Genomic DNA, 8793 nt, shown 5'->3' on the forward strand with positions numbered 1-8793 from the left:
ATAGAAAAAAGATGACATGAATAATTTGTAATATATGGTATGAAAAACGAGTAGTCAAGTTGCATAATACATCTATTTCTATGTATTCATGTAAAGTTAAGGAGATAAACTTTCCAACCTAAATGACAGCACCCAAAATTAGCTTGGAGTCAACAGAAGATGAGAAAACAAGATGACATCATAGGTGAGGGAGGATTTTTTTTTACTAAATTTTTAGTGTATCATCCATTTATCCCGACGCCATTTAAGCAATGATAAAATTAGAATTAAGCTGTAAACAAATGATAGTACAATAGATCTGACTCGATGTACAGTCTCCCAATCTAAGCAATATGTTGCATGCATTATATAGGCCTTTCCGATCCCTTATTGTACAGCTGGATCGTCAATCAGCTGGCTAAGATATTCTTGAGCTCATCAAATTCCAGGGCCATGACAAGGACAAAACAAACACCTGTAATTGCCATTACTCCGTAGGAGGCATACGTCGTACAAGAGATTGCACAGCGATCCTCCCTGTCCCAGTCTTGCATCTCAGCAGAAACCAAAATGCTGACCGCGTAGATGAGGAGGCTGCAAAGCCCGAAGGACAGGAAGCATTTGAACATCCAGCTCAGTGTGCCGGCGCCATCGATGCTGTACTTGGATTGGGTGGCCATGACTAGTGAGAAGAGTGGCGTGATGTAGCACTTGAGAATATACTGGGAGATGTTGGCGTCTTGTTCCCTCCGGGCTGTTGCAGCAGCAGCAACTTCAGCCGGCTGGCGTTGTCGATGCTCCACCTCTTCATCCGACACGCGTGCGGCGTTCTCCCCACCCCACCGGTTGTACTTTCTCCAGAAGAAGTAGGCGAAGGCGGCAGCGACGAAGCCAAAGCACACGAAGAAGACATTGATCCGCAGCATGTCCTCAGCTGCCACAACGCTGGCCAGGATGAGGAGCAACAGTGCGAGGTAGGCGAGGAGTGGTTTGTATACCTTGGCCACAATGCGTAGTCTCCTCAAGAACATGGCGTGGCTTGGCACCGTGCAATGAAGCACCATGAAGAGTCCGAGGACAAGGCCGTAGAACAATAAGCATTCAGGTGCCACGGCCATGAACCCACGGCGGTGGCCCTGCAACTGCTTGTAGCCGCCGCCGAGGACTCTACCAGCCAGCCCTACAAACGCCATGGACACGACATCGGCAGACAAGTTGAACACGAGCTTCAGCTCTTGGTCGAAATGTCCCCAGCTGTACCCAAGTACTTCTCTTGCCTCTTCTGTGCCAATTGTCCACCATAACAAGGTGGCGGCGAGCGTGAGAGCCAGGAGAAATGGAGGCAGCACGGCCACCGAGTGGACACCGTAGTCCAAGAACAGCAGTAGGGCAGCAGCGCTGAGCATTCGCAGGACGGTCGAGAGGTACGCGATCATGCTGCCGCGCCACTCATAAAATAATGATGAAAATTCTTAAAGTATTTTTAACATGAGTTATGATGTCCTCTATCACTCCACAAAATATGAACTTCAAATTCAACTTGATATATGTAGATAAACAAAAAAGACAAATCTTATTAAGGGGGTAGATTTGGACCACCTAAATTGTTGGAGGGGAAAGTGAACCAAAAAATACTTTAGGGGGTTATGTGCAGGGAGTAATTTAGATTTTTTCCTCTAAATATTCAACACAAAGTATGGCAAATTGAATAGGCAATGGAAACATCTTTTATCTATCTAGTAGAAGCGGCTATGTAGTATGGTGGTGACATAGAGGTTATACGAGGCATGAGGTTACGAATTTGATCCTCGGAGACTGCACGGCGCACACATATTTTCAATTAATAATAGACAAATAGCGTGCGATTTAATTTGGGTGAAGATTATTTTCTATTATTTCTTAGAACAATTGGGTCCTTAAGGGCGAAGCATCTAGCTAGCTAGTCACCCACCGTAGGTACCTCTAGCAACCTATTGTTAAGGCCTCTCGTCTCTGGAATTAATCTATTTTCTGTGGCAGGTTAGCTCTAGTAGCTAGACAATGCAATATAGTATATTTCTAGCGACCTAATAACGACGAGCCAAAGACACGGTAGCTGCAAATAAATAGGTTTATGCCCACGCCTCTATTAGTCAAAAAATAATAATAACCCGTAGCTGTGGAAATTAAAGACGGTAGACACAAAATAAGAATTTCCACACAGATGGAAGACATACATGCACCATTTTATAAATTCTCCCCAATAATTCTGTGTAGAGCTAGCGATCGAAAAGCCATCCCATCCAAAGCACCATTATTGAAGGGGAAAATGCCTAATTAAGGATCCAAAACACAGTAGCTAGCTAGCTATGCACTGACGACTAAATGCTAGCGACCGACACTATCTTCTGAATTAGTAATTAATTAGCTATATATCATGCATGCATGCTGAAGAGTTGGATCGATGAATAATGCTCACTACTATTTGTCTATATATACAGATAGCTACCACGCTGCTCTGGTCGTCGCAGTTCCTCGCCTTCCGTTCATCACATCGATCGATCGATGGCGACTAATACTGTAGGGGTGGTCATTTTTGACGACTTCTTAAAGGATGGCTTCACAGCACTGAGGTGGGCAAGAAAGGAATTTGTTACCAAATCACCACGGCCTAAGCTCTGCATTATTCTCATCAAAAAAGCGGATGTCGCCCAAGCTCCGGTGATACGGCAGCCATTAACAGGTGTGGTACCATGCACGCATCATGATGATATGTATTCCAATCCCCCTCTTTTTAATCAGTTAATTGCCTCTTATATATTTTGCATCATCTCTCTCTCTCTCTCTCTCTCTCTCTTATTATCTGTGGCCGCCGGATTCACAAATTACATTCGTGGAGTTTAATTAATTAGAACCCAGAGCTAATATATTTTGCATCATCTCTCTCTCTCTCTTATTATATATCTGTGGCCGCCAGCTTCACAAATTACATTCGTGGAGTTTAATTCATTAGAACCCAGAGCTAATATCACTTTGTAATTTTGAACTAGCTAGAAACTCCAGATCTAACGTAGAGCTACCCAGCTAGGATCTATCTAGAGTACTGATCTAAATAGGACCACTTCAATAACAATAGAAACCATTATACTATATATAACATATATCAAGCAACCAATGTCCTCTCTCTTGCATTGGGGACTAACAATAATATATGTACACATTATACTCCATTAATTACGTACCGTGCCCATTATTTATAGCTGGATAAACTGCTTATATACCATTTCTTATATATCCCACTATATACATTTGGTACAGGAGACTCAAGCAGACGACAATCACTTGATAAGTGGCCCAAGATTTTGGGCAAGTTCTTCCCCAATGGCCTCCAAGACGGCCATCAAGCACAAGAACGTTTTGAAGAATTGGCGGGAGACTTTGAAAAAGTACGCAAATTTTAATTTCCAAATATGCAGCACGCATGGACTAGCTATTTTCTGTGTCTCCATAATAACTGGAGTACACCTCAAGCAGCTTCGTTGTAGCTAATTGAGTTAATAAACCATTTAATTGATGTTTGTTTATATATGAATGTAATGAATAGTTTGGCTTACAACAAGCTAGAATAATTATAGCTAGCTATTTTGAGACGAAGGTAGTGTATGTGTATCATAATTTTTGCAGATACTTATGTGTGTGTGTGTGTGTGTACTGCTTTGAGCACAGAACATTGTCGGCGAGATGTATTAAGGACCGAGCATCCAGGACACTCTGAAGTCCGCTATGCAGCAAATTAAAGGCCTCGACACGCTAATCGTCGGGTGTGCAGCAGGAGCAATCACGACAGAATGGTACGTACCTGTAGTAAGTAGTTAGTGATATTCTAGCTATATACAATATTTAAGATTGATTGAAAAAATATATATAATCTACTACATCTATATCATCAGATGATGTAAAATATTTATTATTTACTAGTACTATCTTTGTTCTCGAATATTTGTAGTCGGTTAGTTTATTTTGAACTAACATACGATAAATAAAAAAAGAACGAAGAGAGTATAATGTATGTATGCATGCAACTATATATGCAAGCAGATCGTGCTGGTGGAAAAGATTGTCAGCCGCCCCTCAAACAGCGCCCCCCGCGGGACGGGAAAGGGCGGCGCCCAGTGATCCATCACCACCGGTGATCTCATTCATGGTCGTACGTATATGCGCGAGCACGACAGAGACAGGGCCGGCTACTACGTGCACCGTTAAGTTATTCCAAGCTGATGAGCTGGAATGATTACTGTCATTCTTTATGGACCGAATGACAACCCATTGCTATATATATATCCTCCTGTGTCTCATCAGTGTGAGCGCGACAACATCAGGTTGGGTGATGCCTATTCTCTGAGAGTCGAGTATTGGAATAATCTGTGTGAGTGCCAACATCAAGTTGACAGACACCATGTATGCGTGCTTTGTGACTGCTGCCACATATACCTACGTATGGCATGTCCTGTATGTGTTGATTTCCCTTTATAATTATAATTATTGTGTGTACACTACTAGTTTTCGCCGCTTTCGTGGCCGTGTGCTTTCCATATATATCCGTGCTCTTATATGTATCCAACGACAGGTTTCTTGAGAACTTATCAACACATAACATATATATATTCTACTAAGACTGAATAAATCTTTTGGACATCCGAAAACAACCATAACATGAAGTTGTTATATACAAAAAGGTGATATAATACTTTGTAAGCATTCCCCAGACATAACAAACCATCATAGCTAGTCACAAGAATGTATCAACCACAACCATAATTAAAGAAAAACCAAATCTTAATCTTAATATTACTAATGGGAGACTCTTTTTTGAAGCCTCCACGTTAATCCTCACTAGACGCGCTAAGAAAAAAATAGATCCTAACAATTCTCACAAAAATCAGAAACATCCGGCCGTCCATTATGTAACTCTAATAATAGTAGCCGTTAGATCTGCTATATTTTCTAAAAAATTACCCCATTATTAAAGATGAAATAAAATAACACTTAAATTTATATAAAATTACCCACCATGCCATTATTAAAAATGAAATAAAATAACGCCCTAAATCTATATAAAAAGTTACCCACCATGCCATTATGAAATAGAATTAAAATAACCTCATAAATTTGCATATAAATTACGCAAAATGCCATTATAAAATATAAATTAAATAACCCCCTAAATTTGCATATAAATTAATCATAGTGCCCTTATAAAAGATGAATTAAAATAAGCACTAAATCTGCACATAAATTACCCAATATGCCATCATGAAAGGTAAACTAAAATAAATCCTAAATTTGCATACACATTATCCGCAATACCATTATGAAAGATAAATTAAAATAATCACCTCTAATATTACTAGATTAAACCTATATCCCCTAAAACTCTAACCCATGCGAGAGCACGGGTTGATAGACTAGTTTTACCAATTATATGTGTCTACTCCTTATTTAAATGCATACCTTATAGAAACCAAATAAGCACGGGGTGAGTGAAAACACTCAGCAATGCATGTTTAATTCAGATTCAGTTTGATTATGGCTTAATTAGCACAAGGCATGAGAGAGGGGGAGTGTTCTGCAATCACTTGCTAGGAAAACTTTAGCAGGATACTATTTTTTTTTGAAAGCACACCGGGGGGGCGAGAGTCCCCACCTGAATCAATTACCAATTGATGCCGGGCAAGCCGGTGCTTGGTACAGAGAGTTCGGTGGTCGTAGTGACTACATTGTTCAGATCAACTGGGTACAGAGTAAGACAGCGGGTAGACAACACTATTACATGGCGAATTTGGAGCACCAGAGATCAACAGCAGGCCTGTGAATCAACAGCAGGATACTATATATGTGCTCTAGGGATTATTCATAAAGGTAGTGGGACCTACCAGAACTCCCGTTAGTGTTTTATGGTCTGATGGATCCTCAGCACATGGGAATCACAACTTATGGTTAAATACATTTCTAGAGGCTGGCCATCTTATCACCTATCCCTGTGAATCAATTTTTATGGATGATGGTTCAGTGCTCATGGTTAGAAATTCTAACCATGGTAGAAACTGTTATATTGTATCGACTACTGCATTGCAACAGATAAAAAAATAGATGGCGTAATGGACTTAGGCATATAGCTAAAATTGATTGCATCGTCGTAGCGTTGAGTATGTGCTATCGGTTGCCAAAGTGTCTATACAAACTATAAACCATAATAAAAAAACCGGACCACACCACAGGTTAAATTGGGAAAAAGGAACCGACCGTGTCATCAGTTCGTAGAAAAGACCGGCTAGAGAAAATACCAGAATTTGTCATGGTTTAGAGTGCAAAATTAAATACACAGTACAAGACTCAAAATGGATGAAGTCAAAAGAATAGTATTCCTCGTCTAGTTGAGACGTGCTTTAATTTGTAGGTGAGGATAGCAATATTTGTGACTTGCGACGAACAGGTGGATATAAATTCCTGCTAAATATGAAAATAATGTCTGTGCACCTAATAAAAGTCTAAAAAGATGGTAATTTATTTTTGAATGTGGTTGTGTGTTTGGCGATGATGACCACAACGGCTATAAAAATATATTCTACGAGATGCACGCGGTTGTTTACCAGCCTATGAAAATGGGTCCATTTACACTGAAGACGTTGTATAAAAATCATATTTGGCTTCCTCTGAAAATAAGCTTTTTAAAAAAGTTTCTGATCAACCATTCATGAAAAATGCCGCGCATGACTTCTTTGATTTGGTTTGTATTGTGCCACAGTTTCAATTCAGCACAAAAAAAGTGGAAAAAGGTTTTGTGCGAAAAGTCCATTTTACATCATCTAATCAGCACTATAGTCTGATTTTCAACCCTATATTATAAAACTGGTCATTTGATGCGGTCTATTGAAATCAGACAAATTAGGATCTTTAGCCTATTGCAAATGTGGTTTCCTAGTTTTACGAACTAGAAAAAAATGTTTAACCATTAAAAATTTCTAAGTAACTAATTTTAAAATAGAAAAACACGATAATTATACCAAATTTTATTAGATGTAATCTGTCACTATTGGCAATCTTTTTGAGTTATTTGGAACCTATTTATTTATACACATATTGTTTGTCAACAAGTTTAATTGCTCTAGATTAATCGTTATAGAAACATGAAAGTATAAGTTCAAAATAACCCCAAATAGAGCACAATTAGATATATTAATTTAAGAGTAAATTATAAATTATATGAGCAGTCCCTAAACTATGTCGGGGGTGTTATTTGGGTCCCTAAACTATGAAAATGCATATCTAGGTCCCTAAACTATGTCAGGGGTCTCATCTTGGTCCCCAAACTTTGAAAATGCATATCTAAATCCCTAAACTTTTTAAAGTGAGCCATTCCGGTCCCAAATGTGCCACATGAGCGATCATGAGCCAACGTGGCAAGCTGACATGGAATCTGCAAGGTGGGCCCACATGTCAGTCACACTCTCCTCTCTCTTTTCCTCCCACGGTCTTCTCTCGCCGCCCACCGCCTGGTGCTGCTCAGGGCACGCGCCGCCTGCCAGCCAAGCGACTGGCTAATTTGGAGGCATGGCGGTTGTCGTGGGAGTTTCTAGGGTACCCACAGCCGGGTGGCGGAGCGCACCCGCCTATTCCCAGTGAGGGAGGACTCGGGGAAGTACCTTGGCGATAGGGCAGATCTAGCTTTGGGAGGAAGCTCACAAGAACTCGCGATTTAGAGTGGTTCGGGCCGCCGGAGCGTAATACCCTACGTCCACTGGGAGATGTATTGTTCTTGGTTGTGTGTAACCTATCCTCTGCCGGGGCCTTGCTTTCACCCCGCCTAAGTTTTCTTCTAGCGGTCGCCCCCTTATATAGACCAAGGGGAGCGGATACATAGGACGTTGATGCCCCGATAGGTGGGCCCAACGTGACTGTAGCTACAGTGGTAGCGAATCTTTCCTCCGATATGCGTACTGCTGCTCCTCTCACCCAGGGGGGTCTTTTCTTGTCCCGTCAGCTAGGTGCCCGTTGGAGTAGCGTAGCTTGCGGCGTGGCCTGCTGAGGCTATTATGTAGCGTCATAATGGGCGAAGCCGAGCCGTCGTATCCATCTGTTATGGCAGACTGGCAGACGCGGTATGGGCGGCGCCAGCGGCTCCACTGCCTTGGTAATACGCGATCAATAGTGCCCCCTGGTCAAAGAATCGCCTCGGCTTCCGCTATATTAATGCGGACGTTCACCTACCACAATGAATGCAGCGATGGGTGAGGCTTAGTATGGAGACCAAGCGGCCTTGTCTACGTGTCCGTGTTTATAGACACGTGTCGGCTCCGGACCACCCCGAAGCAGGGCGTCGATTTCTTCCCTTAGTGAGGGGTCCGGTTACTATACAGGGGGTCCGGGACCCCATGAGGGGTCCGGGACCCTGCGGGGGTCCGGTCTCCTTGGGGAGTCCGGTAGCCCCGGCTGCTCGCGCATGAGTTCCTGCCTCTTCCGGGACACGTGGTGTCTCCGGACCTTTCCCAACCGTGGGACGGGTCCGGACCGTTGCTGGGAGAACAGGACTCCGGACCGCAGGGGTCCGGCTGTTTGGATGTAGTTAAGGATAACTACAAGACCCTTGCCTAGACACAGCGAGAGGGGGTACCCCAGTCATGGGGTACCGACAGTGGCCCCCGGGCCCACCTCGGGAGAGGTACAAACCCGCGGGTGGGGCCACTATCGGGATGTGTTTCTACGCAACTTGATTGCGTTGGTGTGCTCGTGTAGAGAGCGGGAGTCCCGGACCCCTGAGGCCGGTACACCTGTTGC

The sequence above is a fragment of the Panicum virgatum genome, chromosome 6N, assembly GCF_016808335.1.
Source record: "Panicum virgatum strain AP13 chromosome 6N, P.virgatum_v5, whole genome shotgun sequence".
Classification (NCBI taxonomy): Eukaryota; Viridiplantae; Streptophyta; class Magnoliopsida; order Poales; family Poaceae; genus Panicum; species Panicum virgatum.